At 43.6% G+C, this 22,290-nt stretch overlaps 1 long non-coding RNA gene across 1 annotated transcript in view; it reads left to right on the forward strand.

Annotated features, from left to right (window-relative positions):
* The window catches only part of LOC124025019, a 35,232-nt gene that overhangs the window by 8,915 nt on the left and 4,027 nt on the right, over window positions 1–22,290 (forward strand). The window contains exon 2 of the long non-coding RNA XR_006837131.1: window positions 11,949–12,219. This is a non-coding gene — a long non-coding RNA (uncharacterized LOC124025019). The remainder of the gene's footprint in view (window positions 1–11,948; window positions 12,220–22,290) is intronic.

Below are 22,290 nucleotides of genomic sequence, written 5' to 3' on the forward strand. Positions count from 1 at the left end.
GCAGCCACCACTATGCTTGAAAATATGAACAGTGTGTCATGTGTGCTCCCTCCCCAGCCTCTAGGTTACCAGGCTGCTCGTTATGGTGCACACCTGTCACCATCGTTACGCGCACCTGCGTGTCATCAGACTCACTTGGACTCCATGACCTCCTTGATTACCTGCCCTATATCTGTCACTCCCTTTGGTTCCTTCCCCAGGCGTCATTGTTTCTGTTTCCGTTTAATGTCTGTGCATTGTTCATGTTTCTTGTTTTGTTTATTAAATTATGCACTCCCTGAACTTGCTTCCCGACTCCCAGCGCACACATTACACAGTGGTATACAGTGGTAGTAATGTGTTGCATTGGATTAGCCCCAAACATAACATCTTGTATTCAAGATAAAAAGTGAATTGTTTTGCCATATTTTTTGCACTATTACTTTAGTTCCTTGTTTCAAACAGGATACATGTTTTGGAACATTTTTATTCTGTTCAGTCTTTTCACTCTGTCAGTTAGGTTAGTATTGTGGAGTAACTAAAATGTTATTTATCCATTCTCAGTTTTCTCCTATCACAGCCATTAAACTCTGACTGTTTTAAAGTCATCATTGGCCTCATGGTGGAATCCTTGAGTAGTTTTCTACAAGGACACTTGTATCTTTGTAGTGACCGGGTGTATTGATACACCATCCAAAGTGTATTTAATAACTTCACCATGCTCAAAGGGATATTCAATGTCTGCTTTTTTTTTTTACCCATCTACCAACAGGTGCCCATTTTTGCGAGGCTTTGGAAAACCTACCTGGTATTTGTGATTGAGTCTGTTTCAAATTCACTGTTCAACTGAGGGACCTTACAGAAACTATATTTATTTATACAAAAGTATATGGACACTCCTTCAAATGAGTGGATTTGGCTATTTCTGCCACACTTGTCACTGACAGGTGTATAAAATCAAGCACACTGTCATGCAATCTCCATAGACAAACATTGGAAGTAGAATGGCCTTACTGAAAATCTCAGTGACTTTTCAACGTGGCACTGTCATAGTTTGGCAGATGCCAGGAGAACGCTTCCTGCCCAACTGCATAGTACCAACTGTAAGGTTTGGTGAAGGAGGAATAATGGTCTGTGGTTGTTTCTCATGGTTAGGGCTCCTTAGTTACAGTGAAGGGAAATCTTAACGCTACAACATACAATGACATTCAAGATGATTCTGTGCTTCCAACTTTATGGCAACAGTTTGGGGAGGGCCCTTTCCTGTTTGAGCATGACAATGCCCCCCCATGCACAAAGTGAGGTCCATACAGAAATGGTTTGTTACAATCCGCGTGTAAGAACTTGACTAGCCCTGACCTCAACCCCTTCAGACACCTTTGGGATGAATTGGAACACCGACTGCGAGCCAGGCCTTATCACCCATCATCAGTGCCCGACCTCACTAATGCTCTTGTGGCTGAATGGAAGCCAGTCCCTGCAGCAATGTTCCAACATCTAGTAGAAATCCTTCCCAGAACAGTGGAGGCTGTTATAGCAGCAAAGGGGGGACCAACTTCATATTAATGCCCATGGTTTTGGAATGAGACGTTTGACAAGCAGGTGTCCACATACTTTTGGTAATGTAGTGTAATTGTATGTGTGGGGTACAGAAATTAGGTAGTCATTAAAAAATCATGCAACTTATTACGTGACTTGTTAAGCACATTTTTACTCCTGAACTTATTTTGGCTTGCCATACGAAAGGGGTTACATACTTATTGACATCCACTTTGACATCATGGGATATTGTGTGTAGGCCAGTGACACAACAAAATGTGGAAAAAGTCAAGGGGTGTGAATATTTTCTGAAGGAACTGTATGTGTAGTTCTATGCTTTGTGTAATTTCAGTTAGAACAGTATACATGTGACTGATAGTAAATATGCATAGGTGGGGATATCATAGGTTCCATTTCAGGCATGGACACACTTTATTGATTGACAGCGTCAATTGCTTTTCATCTGAGAATCCATCTGAGAAATACCACTGAGTATGAGCTGACATTTTTCTGTTGATACAAGACCATTATAAAAATTTTCTCAAGGCTGAATCCTAACTCTGTCGTTCAACTCTATTGTTAATGGAAGATTGCCTCGTTGCCAGAATCATTTGACTCTATTCAGTAGCTCATAGTTTGACGTGAGGATGAATCTGTGATATGACATTAGCAGTTTTCTAATCACGGACCTTTGTCTGACCCTGACACATTTATAGCAATATCCCCATGATTAGAAAGAGCTGTGGTGCTTTGTGATAAAAGAAACAGCATCCAGTCTTTCTCTTCTCCTCTCTTCCATAAAGGGCTTCCATATGGTGGCAACAAAGCAATAAAGCCCAAACTACAGGAAAAGGTATCATATTGACTCATACTGGAATACACTATATATCTTATAAAGGAAAATAGCTTGGTTGAAATGATTAATTTTTCAGAGTTCACAAAAGGGTACAAGCTGGGTACAAGGGCACAAGTGCAACGTCTTTCAGATCAGGACTCTATACCATGTATGGAACTTGAGCGCAAGAAAAAGTGATGTTAAAATAGTATTTTCCAAAGCAATTTGATAACTGTGCCGCTTTCAATTTCCGCGCTCCCTTGGGAGCATGACATGACGTTAATTCACACTAACCTAATGTAGCCAGGCGTACAAGAAACGCCTAAAACTAGATCCCCGACATTCTGGTCTTGACGAGAAGAGAGAAAAAACTGTCAGGGGAGGTTCTCTTCTGAACTGTTCAGCCAATCCATTAAATGTGAAGGAGGAGTTAAGACGGAATGTAGCCTTCGAAACAGGCACTCTTCCATCCTGAAAACTGGAACTTACAGTTGTTGGCAACTCCGCTAAGGCTAATTCACAGTGATTTATTTCCCTTTTTCATTCCCCAACCTTATTTAGCATGGCTAAATGTTATTCAAAATCACATGTAATGGCAAAAATGATATGAGAGCTCATAGAAAGAATAATATAGCTGCAAGCAGCATTGAACGGGGTGCTGGCTGATGGGCAAGCTGATGTCACGACTTCCGCCGAAGTCGGCCCCTCCCCTTGTTCAGGCGGTGTTCGGCGCTCGACTTCACCGACCTTCTAGCCATTGCTGATCCATTTTTCATTTTCCATTGGTTTTGTCTTGTCTTGGAACCTGGTTCCAATCCCATCAATTACATGTTTGTGTATTTAACAATCTGTTTCCCCTCATCAAATCAAATCAAATGTATTTATATAGCCCTTCGTACATCAGCTGATATCTCAAAGTGCTGTACAGAAACCCAGCCTAAAACCCGAAACAGCAAGCAATGCAGGTGTAGAAGCACGGTGGCTAGGAAAAACTCCCTAGAAAGGCCAAAACCTAGGAAGAAACCTAGAGAGGAACCAGGCTATGTGGGGTGGCCAGTCCTCTTCTGGCTGTGCCGGGTGGAGATTATAACAGAACATGGCCAAGATGTTAAAATGTTCATAAATGACCAGCTTGGTCAAATAATAATAAGGCAGAACAGTTGAAACTGGAGCAGCAGCACGGCCAGGTGGACTGGGGACAGCAAGGAGTCATCATGTCAGATAGTCTTGGGGCATGGTCCTAGGGCTCAGGTCCTCCGAGAGAGAGAAAGAAAGAGAGAAGGAGAGAATTAGAGAACGCACACTTAGATTCACACAGGACACCGAATAGGACAGGAGAAGTACTCCAGATATAACAAACTGACCCTAGCCCCCCGACACATAAACTACTGCAGCATAAATACTGGAGGCTGAGACAGGAGGGGTCAGGAGACACTGTGGCCCCATCCGAGGACACCCCCGGACAGGGCCAAACAGGTGTCCTTGTCGGTGATTGTTTGATTGTATGTTATGTGCAAGTTACGTTCTGGTGTGCGACGGGTTTTGCACCCACTTTTATTATTTTGTATATTTTGGTTTTCGGAGTTTTGTGAGCACTTATTAACTTCTTATGGTATAGGGGACGCTTGCGTCCCACTTAGCCAAAAGCCGGGAAAATGCAGCGCGGCAAATTCAAATAAAATTATATAAAATTCAAACTTTCATTAAATCACACATGTAAGATACTAAATTAAAGCTACACTCGTGAATCCAGCCAACATGTCAGATTTTAAATAGGCTTTTTGGCGAAAGCATAAGAAGCTATTATCTGATGATAGCACAACAGTAAACAAAGAGAGTAGCATATTTCAACCCTGCAGGCACTACACAAAATGCAGAAATAAAATATAAAACATGCCTTACCTTTGACAAGCTTCTTTTGCTGGCACTCCAATATGTCCCATAAACATCGCAATTGGTCCTTTTGTTCGATTAATTTTGTCCATATATACAGTGGGGCAAAAAAGTATTTAGTCAACCACCAATTGTGCAAGTTCTCCCACTTAAAAAGATGAGAGAGGCCTGTAATTTTCATCATAGGTACACTTCAACTATGACAGACAAAATGAGAAAAAAATACAGAAAATCACATTGTAGGATTTTTAATGAATTTATTTGCAAATTATGTACCCCTGCGTCAGGGTCCTCCACATTCGGTCCTCCACTTCATCTGCCTCCTTGAGTTTCTTTTCTGTGAAGAAGAAGTAGGGAGGTTTGCGCCCGTGTATTGACTATCGGGGTCTGAATCAGATCACTGTGAGGTATACTTACCCGCTACTGCTAATAGTCACAGCGATAGAGTCAGTGCACAGGGCGCGCTTCTTCACAAAATTAGATCTCAGGAGCGCTTACAACCTGGTGCGTATCCGAGAGGGAGACGAGTGGAAGACGGCTTTCAGTACCACCTCTGGGCACTATGAGTACCTTGTCATGCCGTACGGGTTGATGAATGTGCCATCAGTCTTCCAAGCCTTTGTACATGAGATTTTCAGAGACCTGCAAGTGTAATGGTGTATATTGATGCGGCGGACAGGTCTTTTAGTCACCAGAGGGCTCTGTTTACCTCGGCTCCCGTGTTGGCCCATCTGGATCCTTCTTTGGCGTTCAGAGTGGAGGTGGACGCGTCTGAGGCTGGGATAGGAGCTGTGCTCTCTCAGCGCTCAGGTACGCCACCGATTCTCCGCCCCTGTGCCTTCTTCTCGAAGTTTGGCTCCGCCGGGCTGAGCATCTACGATGTGGGGGACCGGGAGCTGTTGGCTGTCTTCAAGGCCTTGAAGGCGTGGAGACATTGGCTTGAGGGGGCTAGACACCCTTTTCTCATCTGGACTGACCACCGCAATCTGGAGTACATCCGGGCGGTGAGGAGACTGAACCCTCGCCAGGCAAGGTGGGCCATGTTTTTCACCCGTTTTGTGTTTACCCTTTCCTACAGACCAGGCTCCCAGAACATTAAGGCAGACGCATTGTCCCTGCAGTATGACACATAGGCCCATGGATCCCACTCCCGTACTCCACGCCTCTTGCCTGGTGGTGCCGGTAGTGTGGGAGCTGGACGCAGACATTGAGCAGGCGTTACGTGCAGAGCCCGCTCCCTCCAGTGTCCAGCTGGGCGTCTGTACGTTCCATCTGCTGTCCGCGACCGGCTGATCTATTGGGCCCACACGTCACCCTCCTCTGGTCATCCTGGGATCGGTCGGACGGTGCGCTGTCTTAGTGGGAAGTACTGGTGGCCCACTTTAGCTAAGGATGTGAGGGTTTATGTTTCCTCCTGCTCGGTGTGCGCCCAGTGTAAGGCTCCTAGGCACCTGTACAGAGGTAAGTTACAACCCTTACCCGTTCCACAACGGCCGTGGTCGCACCTGTCGGTAGATTTCCTGACAGATCTTCCTCCTTCACAGGGTAACACCACGATCCTGGTCGTTGTGGATCGTCCCGTCGTGTCCTCCCTTTGCCCGGTCTCCCTACGGCCTTACAGACTGCGGAGGCCCTGTTTACACACGTCTTCCGGTGCTACGGGTGCCTGAGTATATAGTGTCTGATAGGGGTCCCCAGTTCACGGAACATTCTTCAGCTGGATCTTCGCAACTAGCTATCGAGCTTAAACAGCAACCCTGGTTGATTACTCCTGGTTAGCGTTTCCACCCATGTAGCTTGAAGCTAGCCCGGCCAGAGCTCCTAGCATACTCCTGGGCTACAATACCTTGACTACGACCGGTCTATCGATATCACTGCATGAAGAGGAATAAACAGACTCACCCCATCGCGACGTCCTCCAAAGGCTAACTCGCTATCTCCTTGCTTGTTAGTTCGGCATGCTAACTGCTAGCTTGTTAGCACAGGCCTGCTAACCGTCTGCATCGCCGCGTCCCAAAAACGCAGTGGCCCATATGTACTCTATCTTCCCGATTTAAAAAAAAAATTGTTTATACCTTCCGGAAACCTGCCTCACCCAATGTGATATGGAATCGCTATTATCTTTATTTTTAGAACACACTCAAGAACCTCCAGAAGCTAACCAGCTAGCTAGCTACAAGCTATTTAGTCATTGTTAGTTTTCTTAACCTGGATAACACTCGCCAGCCCAGCCCCCCCTGCCCCATCCACCGCTGCCCCCTGGACTCTGATCACTTGGCTACATAGCTAATGCACGCTGGACTGTCCATTAATCACGGTACTCCATTCTGCTTGTTTGTTTTATCTGTCGGCCGAGTTGCCTAGTCAATGCCATCTCACCTGCTGTTGTTATGCTAGCTGATTAGCTGTTGTCTCACCCACTGTTTTAGCTAGCTTTTCCAATTCAACACCTGTGTTTACTGTATGCCTCGCTGTATGTCTCTCTCAAATGTCAATATGCCTTGTATACTGTTGCTCAGGTTAGTTATCATTGTTTTAGTTCACAATGGAGCCCCTAGTCCTATTCCTCATACCCCTGATACCTCCTTTGTCCCACCTCCCACATATGCGGTGACCTCACCCATTACAACCAGCATGTCCAGAGATAAAACCTCTCTCATTATCACCCAGTGCCTGGGCTTACCTCCGCCTTACCCGCACCCCACCATACCCCTGTCTGTGCAATATGCCCTGAATATATTCTACCATGCCCAGAAACCTGCTCCTCTTATTCTCTGTCCCAAACGCTCTAGGCGACCAGTTTTGATAGCCCTTAGCCGCACCCTCATACTACTCCATCTCTGTTCCGCGGGTGATGTGGAGGTAAACCCAGGCCCTGCTTGTCTCCAGGCACCCTCATTTTTTGACTTCTGTGATCGAAAAAGCCTTGGTTTCATGCATGTCAACATTAGAAGCCTCCTCCCTAAGTTTGTTTTACTCACTGCTTTGGCACACTCTGCTAACCCTGATGTCCTTGCCGTGTCTGAATCCTGGCTCAGGAAGGCCACCAAAAATTCAGAGATTTCCATACCCAACTATAACATCTTCCGTCAAGATAGAACTGCCAAAGGGGGAGGAGTCGCAGTCTACTGCAGAGATAGCCTGCAAAGTAATGTCATACTTTCCAGGTCCATACCCAAACAGTTCGAACTACTAATTCTGAAAATTACTCTCTCCATAAATAAGTCTCTCAATGTTGCCGCCTGCTACCGACCCCCCTCAGCTCCCAGCTGTGCCCTGGACACCATTTGTGAATTGATTGCCCCCCATCTAGCTTCTGAGTTTGTTCTGTTAGGTGACCTAAACTGGGATATGCTTAACACCCCGGCAGTCCTACAATCTAAGCTAGATGCCCTCAATCTCACACAAATCATCAAGGAACCCACCAGGTACAACGCTAACTCTGTAAGCAAGGGCACCCTCATAGACGTCATACTGACCAACTGGCCCTCCAAATACACATCCGCTGTCTTCAACCAGGATCTCAGCGACCACTGCCTCATTGCCTGTATCCGCTACGTTGCCGCAGTCAAACGACCACCCCTCATCACTGTCAAACGCTCCCTAAAACACTTCTGTGAGCAGGCCTTTCTAATCGACCTGGCCCGGGTATCCTGGAAGGACATTGACCTCATCCCGTCAGTTGAGGATGCCTGGTCATTCTTTAAGAGTAACTTCCTCACCATATTAGATAAGCATGCTCCGTTCAAAAAATGCAGAACTAAGTACAGATACAGCCCTTGGTTCACTCCAGACCTGACTGCCCTCGACCAGCACAAAAACATCCTGTGGCGGACTGCAATAGCATCGAACAGTCCCCGCGATATGCAACTGTTCAGGGAAGTCAGGAACCAGTACACGCAGTCAGTCAGGAAAGCTAAGGCCAGCTTCTTCAGGCAGAAGTTTGCATCCTGTAGCTCCAACTCCAAAAAGTTCTGGGACACTGTGAAGTCCATGGAGAACAAGAGCACCACCTCCCAGCTGCCCACTGCACTGAGGCTAGGGAACACGGTCACCACCGACAAATCCATGATTATCGAAAACTTCAACAAGCATTTCTCAACGGCTGGCCATGCCTTCCGCCTGGCTACTCCTACCTCGGCCAACAGCTCCGGCACCCCCGCAGCTCCTCGCCCAAGCCTCTCCAGGTTCTCCTTTACCCAAATCCAGATAGCAGATGTTCTGAAAGAGCTTGGCAAGGGCTTGACAATCTGGACCCTCTATTTCTGAAACTATCCGCCGCCATTGTCGCAACCCCGATTACCAGCCTGTTCAACCTCTCTTTCATATCGTCTGAGATCCCCAAGAATTGGAAATCTGCCGCAGTCATCCCCCTCTTCAAAGGGGGAGACACCCTGGACCCAAACTGTTACAGACCTATATCCATTCTGCCCTGCCTATCTAAGGTCTTCGAAAGCCAAGTCAACAAACAGGTCACTGACCATCTCGAATCCCACCGTACCTCCTCCGCTATGCAATCTGGTTTCCGAGCCGGTCACGGGTGCACCTCAGCCACACTCAAGGTACTAAACGACATCATAACCGCCATCGATAAAAGACAGTACTGTGCAGCCGTCTTCATCGAAATTGCCAAGACTTTCGACTCTGTCAATCACCATATTCTTATCGGCAGACTCAGTAGCCTCGGTTTTTCGGATGACTGCCTTGCCTGGTTCACCAATTACTTTGCAGACAGAGTTCAGTGTGTCAAATCGGAGGGCATGTTGTCCGGTCCTCTGGCAGTCTCTATGGGGGTGCCACAGGGTTCAATTCTCAGGCCGACTCTTTTCTCTGTGTATATCAATGATGTTGCTCTTGCTGCGGGCGTTTCCCTGATCCACCTCCACGCAGACAACACCATTCTGTACACTTTCGGCCCGTCATTGGACACTGTGCTCTCTAACCTCCAATCGAGCTTCAATGCCATACAACACTCCTTCCGTGGCCTCCAACTGCTCTTAAACGCTAGTAAAACCAAATGCATGCTTTTCAACCGATCGCTGCCTGCACCCGCTTGCCCGACTAGCATCACCACACTGGATGGTTCCGACCTTGAATATGTGGACACCTATAAGTACCTAGGTGTCTGGCTAGACTGCAAACTCTCCTTCCAGACCCATATCAAACATCTCCAATCGAAAATCAAATCAAGAGTCGGCTTTCTATTCCGCAACAAAGCCTCCTTCACTCACGCTGCCAAGCTTACCCTAGTAAAACTGACTATCCTACCGATCCTCGACTTCGGCGATGTCATCTACAAAATTGCTTCCATCACTCTTCTCAGCAAACTGGATGCAGTTTATCACAGTGCCATCCGTTTTGTCACTAAAGCACCTTATGCTACCCACCACTGCGACTTGTATGCTCTAGTCGGCTGGCCCTCGCTACATATTCGTCGCCAGACCCACTGGCTCCAGGTCATCTACAAGGCCATGCTAGGCAAAGCTCCGCCTTATCTCAGCTCACTGGTCACGATGGCAACACCCATCCGTAGCACGCGCTCCAGCAGGTGTATCTCATTGATCATCCCTAAAGCCAACACCTCCTTCGGCCACCTTTCGTTCCAGTACTCTGCTGCCTGTGACTGGAACGAATTGCAAAAATCGCTGAAGTTGGAGACTTTTATCTCCCTCACCAACTTCAAACATCAGCTATTTGAGCAGCTAACCGATCGCTGCAGCTGTACATAATCTATTGGTAAATAGCCCACCCATTTTCACCTACCTCATCCCCACAGTTTTTATTTATTTACTTTTCTGCTCTTTTGCACACCAATATCTCTACCTGTACATGATCATCTGATCATTTATCACTCCAGTGTTAATCTGCAATATTGTAATTATTCGCCTACCTCCTCATGCCTTTTGCACACATTGTATATAGACTCCCCTTTTTTCTCTACTGTGTTATTGACTTGTTAATTGTTTACTCCATGTGTAACTCTGTGTTGTCTGTTCACACTGCTATGCTTTATATTGGCCAGGTCGCAGTTGCAAATGAGAACCTGTTCTCAACTAGCCTACCTGGTTAAATAAAGGTGAAATAAAAAATAAAAAATAAAAAAATAAAATGTTGAGGGTCTGGAGGGCGTTCATGGAATGTCTGGGGGTCTCGGTCAGACTTACCTCAGGTTTTCACCCCGAGAGTAACGGGCAGGTGGATAGAGTTAACCTCTCAAAAGCCAGTGAAAATGCAGAGTGCCAAATTCAAATAAATTACTATAAAAATCAAACTTTCATTAAATCACACATCAAGATAGCAAATTAAAGCTACACTAGTTGTGAATCCAGCCAACATGTCAGATTTCAAAAAGGCTTTTTTGGCGAAAGCAAATGATGCTATTATCTGAGGATAGCACCATAGTAAACAAAGAGAGAGAAGCATATTTTGACCCTGCAGGCGCGACACAAAACGCAGAAGTAAAAATATAATTCATGCCTTACCTTTGACGAGCTTCTTTTGTTGGCACTCCAATATGTCCCATAAACATCACAAATGGTTCTTTTGTTCGATTAATTCCGTTGATATATATCCAAAATGTCCATCTGTTTGGCGCATTTGATCCAGAAAAACACCGGTTCCAACTTGCGCAACATGACTACAAAATATCTCAAAAGTTACCTGTAAACTTTGCCAAAACATTTCAAACTACTTTTGTAATACAACTTTAGGTATTTTTTTACATAAATAATCGATCAAATTGAAGACGGGATGATCTGTGTTCAGAACAGGAGGAAAACAAACTGTAGCTAGCTTGCTAGTCACGCGCCTCTATCTAACAGTACACTTCAAGTTACCCTCGTTAAAGATGGCCGTACTTCTTCATTACACAAAGGAAAAACCTAAATCAATTTCTAAAGACTGTTGACATCCAGTGGAAGCGATAGGAACAGCAAGAAGGTCCCTTAGAAATCTGGATTCCCAATGAAAACCATTGAAAAGAGAGTAACCTAAAAAAACATATGAATGGTTTGTCCTCAGGGTTTCGCCTGCTAAATAAGTTATACTCACAGACATGATTCAAACAGTTTTAGAAACTTCAGAGCTTCTATCCAAATCTACTAATAATATTCATATCTTATCTTCTGGGGATGAGAAGCAGGCAGTTGAATTTGAGCATGCATTTCATCCGGACGTGAAAATACTGCCCCCTGTCACCAAGAAGTTAACCAGGAAGTGGGTAGTTTTCTGAGGTCTTATTGCCAGGACCGGCCGGGGGAGTGGGCAGCGTTCGTACCCTGGGCAGTGATGGCCCAGAACTCGCTCCGCCACTCCTCCACTAATCTATCTCCCTTCCAGTGTGTACTGGGGTATCAGCCCATTCTGGCTCCTTGGCATCAGAGTCAGACCGAGGCTCCTGCGGTGGACGACTGGTTCCGGCGCACAGAGGAAACATGGGACGACGCCCATGTCCACCTTCAGCGTGCCGTGCTCCGCCAGAAAGTTGGCGCAGACCATCACCACAGTGAGGCCCCTGTGTTTGCACCGGGGGACCGGGTCTGGCTCTCGACCCGAAACCTGCCACTCCGCCTGCCCTGCCGGAGGCTGGGTCCGCAGTTTGTGGGGCCATTTAAAGTTCCGAGGACAGTGAACGAGGTTTGTACAGGTTACAGCTTCCGCCCGATTACCGCATTAACCCCTCGTTCCATGTGTCTCTCCTCAGGCCGGTGGTGGCTGACCCGCTCCATGAGCCTGAGGTGCGGGAGGTTCCACCGCCCCCGGCGTACGAGGGTCCCCGGTGTACTCCCTTCGTTCCATACTGGATTCGAGACATCCGGCGAGGGGCATTCAGTACCTTGTGGATTGGGAGGGGTATGGTCCGGAGGAGAGATGCTGGGTTCCGGGGGAGGACGTGTTGGATCCTTCCATGCTGCGACAGTTCCACCGTCTCCATCCGGATCACCCTGCGCCTCGCCCTCTGGGTTGTCACCAAGGTCGGTATCGATGCGCAGCTGGAGGGGGGGGGGGGGGTGGTACTGTCACGAAGTCGGTCCCTCTCGTTGTTCAGGCGGTGTTCGGCGGTCGACGTCACCAACCTTCTAGCCATCGCTGATCCATTTTTCATTTTCCAATGGTCTTGTCTTCCTTTACAATTCAATCAATTACATGTTGTGTCTCTGTTTCTCCTCATGTCCTTGTCGGTGATTGTTTGATTGTATGTTATGTTCTGGAGTGCGACAGGTTTTGTACCCACTTTTATTATTTTGTATATTTTGGTTTTCTGAGTTTTGTGAGCACTTATTAAACGACTCCGTTTATACCAAGTTCGTTCTCCTGCGCCTGACTTCCCCTGCAACCAGTATGCACCCATTACAGATGAAAGAGACAGTTGCATGGAAGCATTGAACATCCTCCCTCATATAAATCTAACAATTGAAAACACTAATGTGCAAGTATCAAGTTGTTAGAGCAAATAGAATTTCAGTTATTAGGGTTTAATTGAGGATGCACATATATATATATATATATTTTTTTTTACAAAGAAAGTGTCGGTAGTGCATTGATTCTCGAAGAATATAATTTATAAATGCCTCATGAGCTTAGTTCAACTGTCACACTCCTTGAGAACCCAAAATATGAGCTTGTTTTTCTCCAATGTTTGTAAACATTGTAACTGCAAACAAACACTGTATAGCCTCATAACATGGTTAAAACAATACTTTTGATATCATGGATGGACAGTCCTTGCATCCATAGCTCTATCTATTAATCTGAGAGTGGTTACATTTCTCCAGCAGTTTTCAGTAGCGATCAAAGCATGCCATTGCATTTATTTTTCAACTCGAATCAATGAGCCCAATTAGTGACAACAAAACCCAAACTTTTGAACGGTAGTATATATATATATATATATATATATATATATATATATATATGAAAGTAAAAAAAAAATGGATGTAGCAACTACAGATTGCCCCATTAAATCTATCAAAAGGGTGTGAGTTTGAGCATGTGTCCATTAGGCCTATGGAATTTTTTATTTATTAGCATGAATTAGATTGAGCAATAAACCCCCCACTTTTAATCCATTGGCTGGGATCTGCACAATGCAGCTGTTGCAATAGCGCATTTTCACTTGCTGTCCTCTGGTTTCAAAAACAATGATTGATTGGCAGTTTAATCTTCTTAAATTAAACCATTATTGGTTTCAAATACACATTTAGATTTGTGAACAGCCACCCACAACAACCACAATTCGCATGTGATTCACATCAATGCGCTAAGTAGATATCAATAATAAGTGATATCCATATCGCCATAGGCTACGCCACTGCGGTCATCCTTACCTCCAAGCGTTTATTCAAAATGGATAATCTTTGGACCCCGACAGCAGTTGGACCATTGGAAGACATAGCCTACAAAAGCCTATTCCTGCGCTTTCCCACGATCGATCAAACACATTTGGTGTCGTGATAGTGGTCTATGACTTGTGGTCAGACTCGCTCAGGTGGAACAAATTTAAATTTGCAAATTAGTCAATGCTGATTTGAATGTCATTGAGAAAACAGTGTGTCAAAGATTTTTTTCACCGCAAACATTCTTTCTGAATGTAAAAGTAATCCTTGAACGAGTTTTTCAAAAGTATCTAATCTGATTGCAACATTTTATTGCTCGTAATGTAACGGATTACAGTTACAGTTTTTCGTGTGATCCCTTACATGTAACGGATTATATTCGTTACTCCCCAAACCTGCCTGCCGGCGAACACTAAACAAAAACTCAAAATAAGAATTATTCTATAAACTTCTCGTTCACCATAGAGGGTTTATTGGAGCTGTCTTTTGTGACTGTGATTTACAAAAGTATGCTTCAAAACAACGTACATTTGGGATTGCAAGGCATAGAAATAAAGTTAATTCTTGATCAAGATCTAGTCCTTTTGCGGCTGTAACTAGACCTTGTTTTAAGAGATCAAGAAGTAATCTTATTTCTATGCCTAGCAATCACAAATGTGCATTGTTTTAAGCACACATTTATAGATCTATGGTTGAACGAGAGGCTTGTATAATCATGATTCTTTCAAGTTGTTTGTTTATCGTTGGCCGTCAGGGGGCTGCGAGTGCTGTGAACGACTCTTGGCGGAACGCTTGACTGCCGCGAGGGAGATTAGCACAATGCCGTTTGCAAGCTGCAAGTAGGCCTCCAAACGATTAGTTCTCAAACTCAAGTTTGTTGAGCAGAGGCAGGCTGAATGTCCATCGATAACATTCAATAATCAATTAATTGCATTTATTCTGACACCATATGATCAATTATCAGTTCCAAACATATCGATTTTCATTTCTATGTTGCATGCAGCATGATCTAGTTTCCTGCACGCACATACTCTATGATAGACAGTTGGTACATACTGTATGATAGGCAGTTGGCGCAGACTGTATGTTAGACAGTTGGTGCATACAGAATTATAGACAGTTGGTGCATACTGTATGATAGACAGTTGGTGTATACTGTATGTTAGACAGTTGGCTCAGACTGTATGATAGACTGTTGGCGCATACTCTATGATTGACAGTTGGTGCATACTGTATGATAGACAGTTGGTGCAAACTCTATGATAGACCGTTGGTGCATACTGTATGATAGATAGTTGGTGCATACTCTATAATAGACAGTTGGTGCATACTGTATGATAGACAGTTGGTGCATACCCTATGATAGATAGTTGATGCATACTGTATGATAGATAGTTGGTGCGACCTGTATGATAGACTGTTGGAGCAGACTGTATGATAGACAGTTGGTGCACACTGTATGATAGACAGTTGATGCATACTGTATGATAGACAGTTTGTGCATACTGTATGATAGACAGTTGTTGCATACTCTATGATAGACAATTGGTGCATACTGTATGATAGACAGTTGGTGCATACTGTATGATAGACAGTTGGTGCATACTCTATGATAGACAGTTGGTGCATACTGTATGATAGACAGTTGGTGCATACTCTATGATAGACAGTTGGTGCATACTGTATGTTAGACAGTTGGCGCATACTCTATGATAGACTGTTGGTGCATACTGTATGATAGACAGTTGGTGCATACTCTATGATAGACCGTTGGTGCATACTGCATGTTAGACAGTTGGTACATACTGTATGATAGACAGTTGGTGCATACTGTATGCTAGACTGTTGGCGCAGACTGTATGATAGACTGTTGGCGCAGACTGTATGATAGACAGTTGGTGCATACTGTATGATAGACTGTTGGCGCAGACTGTATGATAGACAGTTGGTGCACACTGTATGATAGACAGTTGGTGCAAACTCTATGATAGACCGTTGGTGCATACTGTATGATAGATAGTTGGTGCATACTCTATAATAGACAGTTGGTGCATACTGTATGATAGACAGTTGGTGCATACCCTATGATAGATAGTTGATGCATACTGTATGATAGATAGTTGGTGCGACCTGTATGATAGACTGTTGGAGCAGACTGTATGATAGACAGTTGGTGCACACTGTATGATAGACAGTTGATGCATACTGTATGATAGACAGTTTGTGCATACTGTATGATAGACAGTTGGTGCATACTCTATAATAGACAGTTGGTGCATACTGTATGATAGACAGTTGGTGCATACCCTATGATAGATAGTTGATGCATACTGTATGATAGATAGTTGGTGCATACTGTATGATAGACAGTTGGTGCATACTCTATGATAGACAGTTGGTGCATACTGTATGATAGACAGTTGATGCATACTGTATGATAGACAGTTTGTGCATACTGTATGATAGACAGTTGTTGCATACTCTATGATAGACAATTGGTGCATACTGTATGATAGACAGTTGGTGCATACTGTATGATAGACAGTTGGTGCATACTCTATGATAGACAGTTGGTGCATACTGTATGATAGACAGTTGGTGCATACTCTATGATAGACAGTTGGTGCATACTGTATGTTAGACAGTTGGCGCATACTCTATGATAGACAGTTGGTGCATACTCTATGATAGACAGTTGGTGCATACTCTATGATAGACAGTTGGTGCATACTGTATGATAGACAGTTGGTGCATACTGTATGATAGACAGTTGGTGCATACTCTATGATAGACAGTTGGTGCATACTGTATGTTAGACAGTTGCCGCATACTCTATGATAGACAGTTGGTGCATACTGTATGATAGACAGTTGGTGCATACTCTATGATAGACCGTTGGTGCATACTGCATGTTAGACAGTTGGTACATACTGTATGATAGACAGTTGGTGCATACTGTATGCTAGACTGTTGGCGCAGACTGTATGATAGACTGTTGGCGCAGACTGTATGATAGACAGTTGGTGCATACTCTATGATAGACAGTTGGTGCATACTGTATGATAGACAGTTGGTGCATACTCTATGATAGACAGTTGGTGCATACTGTATGTTAGACAGTTGGCGCATACTCTATGATAGACAGTTGGTGCATACTGTATGATAGACAGTTGGTGCATACTCTATGATAGACCGTTGGTGCATACTGCATGTTAGACAGTTGGTACATACTGTATGATAGACAGTTGGTGCATACTGTATGCTAGACTGTTGGCGCAGACTGTATGATAGACTGTTGGCGCAGACTGTATGATAGACAGTTGGTGCATACTGTATGATAGACTGTTGGCGCAGACTGTATGATAGACAGTTGGTGCATACTGTATGTTAGACAGTTGCCGCAAACTCTATGATAGACCGTTGGTGCATACTGTATGATAGATAGTTGGTGCATACTCTATAATAGACAGTTGGTGCATACTGTATGTTAGACAGTTGGTACATACTGTATGATAGACAGTTGGTGCATACTGTATGATAGATAGTTGGTGCGACCTGTATGATAGACTGTTGGAGCAGACTGTATGATAGACAGTTGGTGCATACTCTATGATAGACAGTTGGTGCATACTGTATGATAGACAGTTTGTGCATACTGTATGATAGACAGTTGGTGCATACTCTATAATAGACAGTTGGTGCATACTCTATGATAGACAGTTGGTGCATACTGTATGATAGACAGTTGGTGCATACTCTATGATAGACCGTTGGTGCATACTGCATGTTAGACAGTTGGTACATACTGTATGATAGACAGTTGGTGCATACTGTATGCTAGACTGTTGGCGCAGACTGTATGATAGACTGTTGGCGCAGACTGTATGATAGACAGTTGGTGCATACTGTATGATAGACTGTTGGCGCAGACTGTATGATAGACAGTTGGTGCACACTGTATGATAGACAGTTGGTGCAAACTCTATGATAGACCGTTGGTGCATACTGTATGATAGATAGTTGGTGCATACTCTATAATAGACAGTTGGTGCATACTGTATGATAGACAGTTGGTGCATACCCTATGATAGATAGTTGATGCATACTGTATGATAGACCGTTGGTGCATACTGTATGATGATAGTTGGTGCATACTCTATAGACAGTTGGTGCATACTGTATGATAGACAGTTGGTGCATACCCTATGATAGATAGTTGATGCATACTGTATGATAGATAGTTGGTGCGACCTGTATGATAGACTGTTGGAGCAGACTGTATGATAGACTGTTGCGCAGACTGTATGATAGACAGTTGGTGCATACTGTATGATAGACTGTTGGCGCAGACTGTATGATAGACAGTTGGTGCACACTGTATGATAGACAGTTGGTGCAAACTCTATGATAGACCGTTGGTGCATACTGTATGATAGATAGTTGGTGCATACTCTATAATAGACAGTTGGTGCATACTGTATGATAGACAGTTGGTGCATACCCTATGATAGATAGTTGATGCATACTGTATGATAGATAGTTGGTGCGACCTGTATGATAGACTGTTGGAGCAGACTGTATGATAGACAGTTGGTGCACACTGTATGATAGACAGTTGATGCATACTGTATGATAGACAGTTTGTGCATACTGTATGATAGACAGTTGGTGCATACTCTATAATAGACAGTTGGTGCATACTGTATGATAGACAGTTGGTGCATACCCTATGATAGATAGTTGATGCATACTGTATGATAGATAGTTGGTGCATACTGTATGATAGACAGTTGGTGCATACTCTATGATAGACAGTTGGTGCATACTGTATGATAGACAGTTGATGCATACTGTATGATAGACAGTTTGTGCATACTGTATGATAGACAGTTGTTGCATACTCTATGATAGACAATTGGTGCATACTGTATGATAGACAGTTGGTGCATACTGTATGATAGACAGTTGGTGCATACTCTATGATAGACAGTTGGTGCATACTGTATGATAGACAGTTGGTGCATACTCTATGATAGACAGTTGGTGCATACTGTATGTTAGACAGTTGGCGCATACTCTATGATAGACAGTTGGTGCATACTCTATGATAGACAGTTGGTGCATACTCTATGATAGACAGTTGGTGCATACTGTATGATAGACAGTTGGTGCATACTGTATGATAGACAGTTGGTGCATACTCTATGATAGACAGTTGGTGCATACTGTATGTTAGACAGTTGCCGCATACTCTATGATAGACAGTTGGTGCATACTGTATGATAGACAGTTGGTGCATACTCTATGATAGACCGTTGGTGCATACTGCATGTTAGACAGTTGGTACATACTGTATGATAGACAGTTGGTGCATACTGTATGCTAGACTGTTGGCGCAGACTGTATGATAGACTGTTGGCGCAGACTGTATGATAGACAGTTTGTGCATACTCTATGATAGACAGTTGGTGCATACTGTATGATAGACAGTTGGTGCATACTCTATGATAGACAGTTGGTGCATACTGTATGTTAGACAGTTGGCGCATACTCTATGATAGACAGTTGGTGCATACTGTATGATAGACAGTTGGTGCATACTCTATGATAGACCGTTGGTGCATACTGCATGTTAGACAGTTGGTACATACTGTATGATAGACAGTTGGTGCATACTGTATGCTAGACTGTTGGCGCAGACTGTATGATAGACTGTTGGCGCAGACTGTATGATAGACAGTTGGTGCATACTGTATGATAGACTGTTGGCGCAGACTGTATGATAGACAGTTGGTGCATACTGTATGTTAGACAGTTGCCGCAAACTCTATGATAGACCGTTGGTGCATACTGTATGATAGATAGTTGGTGCATACTCTATAATAGACAGTTGGTGCATACTGTATGTTAGACAGTTGGTACATACTGTATGATAGACAGTTGGTGCATACTGTATGATAGATAGTTGGTGCGACCTGTATGATAGACTGTTGGAGCAGACTGTATGATAGACAGTTGGTGCATACTCTATGATAGACAGTTGGTGCATACTGTATGATAGACAGTTTGTGCATACTGTATGATAGACAGTTGGTGCATACTCTATAATAGACAGTTGGTGCATACTCTATGATAGACAGTTGGTGCATACTGTATGATAGACAGTTGGTGCATACTCTATGATAGACCGTTGGTGCATACTGCATGTTAGACAGTTGGTACATACTGTATGATAGACAGTTGGTGCATACTGTATGCTAGACTGTTGGCGCAGACTGTATGATAGACTGTTGGCGCAGACTGTATGATAGACAGTTGGTGCATACTGTATGATAGACTGTTGGCGCAGACTGTATGATAGACAGTTGGTGCACACTGTATGATAGACAGTTGGTGCAAACTCTATGATAGACCGTTGGTGCATACTGTATGATAGATAGTTGGTGCATACTCTATAATAGACAGTTGGTGCATACTGTATGATAGACAGTTGGTGCATACCCTATGATAGATAGTTGATGCATACTGTATGATAGACCGTTGGTGCATACTGTATGATAGATAGTTGGTGCATACTCTATAATAGACAGTTGGTGCATACTGTATGATAGACAGTTGGTGCATACCCTATGATAGATAGTTGATGCATACTGTATGATAGATAGTTGGTGCGACCTGTATGATAGACTGTTGGAGCAGACTGTATGATAGACTGTTGGCGCAGACTGTATGATAGACAGTTGGTGCATACTGTATGATAGACTGTTGGCGCAGACTGTATGATAGACAGTTGGTGCACACTGTATGATAGACAGTTGGTGCAAACTCTATGATAGACCGTTGGTGCATACTGTATGATAGATAGTTGGTGCATACTCTATAATAGACAGTTGGTGCATACTGTATGATAGACAGTTGGTGCATACCCTATGATAGATAGTTGATGCATACTGTATGATAGATAGTTGGTGCGACCTGTATGATAGACTGTTGGAGCAGACTGTATGATAGACAGTTGGTGCACACTGTATGATAGACAGTTGATGCATACTGTATGATAGACAGTTTGTGCATACTGTATGATAGACAGTTGGTGCATACTCTATAATAGACAGTTGGTGCATACTGTATGATAGACAGTTGGTGCATACCCTATGATAGATAGTTGATGCATACTGTATGATAGATAGTTGGTGCATACTGTATGATAGACAGTTGGTGCATACTCTATGATAGACAGTTGGTGCATACTGTATGATAGACAGTTGATGCATACTGTATGATAGACAGTTTGTGCATACTGTATGATAGACTTTTGTTGCATACTCTATGATAGACAATTGGTGCATACTGTATGATAGACAGTTGGTGCATACTGTATGATAGACAGTTGGTGCATACTCTATGATAGACAGTTGGTGCATACTGTATAATAGACAGTTGGTGCATACTCTATGATAGACAGTTGGTGCATACTGTATGTTAGACAGTTGGCGCATACTCTATGATAGACAGTTGGTGCATACTGTATGATAGACAGTTGGTGCATACTCTATGATAGACAGTTGGTGCATACTGTATGATAGACAGTTGGTGCATACTGTATGATAGACAGTTGGTGCATACTGTATGATAGACAGTTGGTGCATACTCTATGATAGACAGTTGGTGCATACTGTATGTTAGACAGTTGGCGCATACTCTATGATAGACAGTTGGTGCATACTGTATGATAGACAGTTGGTGCATACTCTATGATAGACCGTTGGTGCATACTGCATGTTAGACAGTTGGTACATACTGTATGATAGACAGTTGGTGCATACTGTATGATAGACAGTTTGTGCATACTGTATGATAGACAGTTGGTGCATACTCTATAATAGACAGTTGGTGCATACTCTATGATAGACAGTTGGTGCATACTGTATGATAGACAGTTGGTGCATACTCTATGATAGACCGTTGGTGCATACTGCATGTTAGACAGTTGGTACATACTGTATGATAGACAGTTGGTGCATACTGTATGCTAGACTGTTGGCGCAGACTGTATGATAGACTGTTGGCGCAGACTGTATGATAGACAGTTGGTGCATACTGTATGATAGACTGTTGGCGCAGACTGTATGATAGACAGTTGGTGCACACTGTATGATAGACAGTTGGTGCAAACTCTATGATAGACCGTTGGTGCATACTGTATGATAGATAGTTGGTGCATACTCTATAATAGACAGTTGGTGCATACTGTATGATAGACAGTTGGTGCATACCCTATGATAGATAGTTGATGCATACTGTATGATAGATAGTTGGTGCGACCTGTATGATAGACTGTTGGAGCAGACTGTATGATAGACAGTTGGTGCACACTGTATGATAGACAGTTGATGCATACTGTATGATAGACAGTTTGTGCATACTGTATGATAGACAGTTGGTGCATACTCTATAATAGACAGTTGGTGCATACTGTATGATAGACAGTTGGTGCATACCCTATGATAGATAGTTGATGCATACTGTATGATAGATAGTTGGTGCATACTGTATGATAGACAGTTGGTGCATACTCTATGATAGACAGTTGGTGCATACTGTATGATAGACAGTTGATGCATACTGTATGATAGACAGTTTGTGCATACTGTATGATAGACAGTTGTTGCATACTCTATGATAGACAATTGGTGCATACTGTATGAT

Source organism: Oncorhynchus gorbuscha, unplaced genomic scaffold (genome assembly GCF_021184085.1).
Source record: "Oncorhynchus gorbuscha isolate QuinsamMale2020 ecotype Even-year unplaced genomic scaffold, OgorEven_v1.0 Un_scaffold_2127, whole genome shotgun sequence".
Lineage (NCBI taxonomy): Eukaryota > Metazoa > Chordata > Actinopteri > Salmoniformes > Salmonidae > Oncorhynchus > Oncorhynchus gorbuscha.